The sequence below is a fragment of the Arachis ipaensis genome, chromosome B07, assembly GCF_000816755.2.
Source record: "Arachis ipaensis cultivar K30076 chromosome B07, Araip1.1, whole genome shotgun sequence".
In the NCBI taxonomy this organism is placed as follows: domain Eukaryota; kingdom Viridiplantae; phylum Streptophyta; class Magnoliopsida; order Fabales; family Fabaceae; genus Arachis; species Arachis ipaensis.
The window spans coordinates 12232001-12232819 of NC_029791.2; positions in this window are offsets into that span (position 1 = coordinate 12232001).

Genomic DNA, 819 nt, shown 5'->3' on the forward strand with positions numbered 1-819 from the left:
GATAAAATAATAGAAAAAGTTAAAAAAAAATTTATAATAAAATAAAATTAAAATAATATTTTAAAAGAATTAAACTAAAATTTATATAGAAAAAATTAATATTTAGGGAGCACCGAGCACTCTGAGGCTCCGCCTCTGGTACAAGAAGAGAGCTTAGACGCAATGTGGAATATGGTATGTGTAATTGGCATTGCTTTGTAGCGTATAGCCGTACTATCTTTGTTCCTTTTTTCTAACATTATATGCATTTTTTTTTTATATTTGAACACTTTTCTATTATTAAAATTGATCAATAAAAATCCCACGGTTTAAGCGGTGCGGGTTAGGCGGGCTTTTGTTATTTGGCGGTCCCAATTTTCCAGCCCGGCCCGCCTTTTTTGGCGGGTTACGCGGGCGGCCCGGCGGGTTTAGGCCCGTTTGCCACCCCTAGTTGATACTTTAAATCCCCCTGTTGAAAATTCGTACAATAACTGCCTGAATCGACAAAAAACCAGCGTACTATACTCCTATTCTTCGTTGCTTCAAATTAAATATTGAGAGGCACATGGAGAGACAACGAAAAAGAGTACTAAGCAAATTAACAAGTCGTTCATTAATCATCATTATTATTAATACAACGATATTAAATGTATATTAAAATTAAAAATTAAATCTTAAAACAGTCTCTGAATTTATATTCGAACATTAAAATAATTTTTAAAATTAATAATTCGGACGACTGAAACGACGTCGTTTTATATTTATTAAAAAAAAAACTTAAACCTCATCTTTTTCAACCCGAGTCCCTTTCTTTTTCCTTTTTCTTTCTCTCTGTTGCCG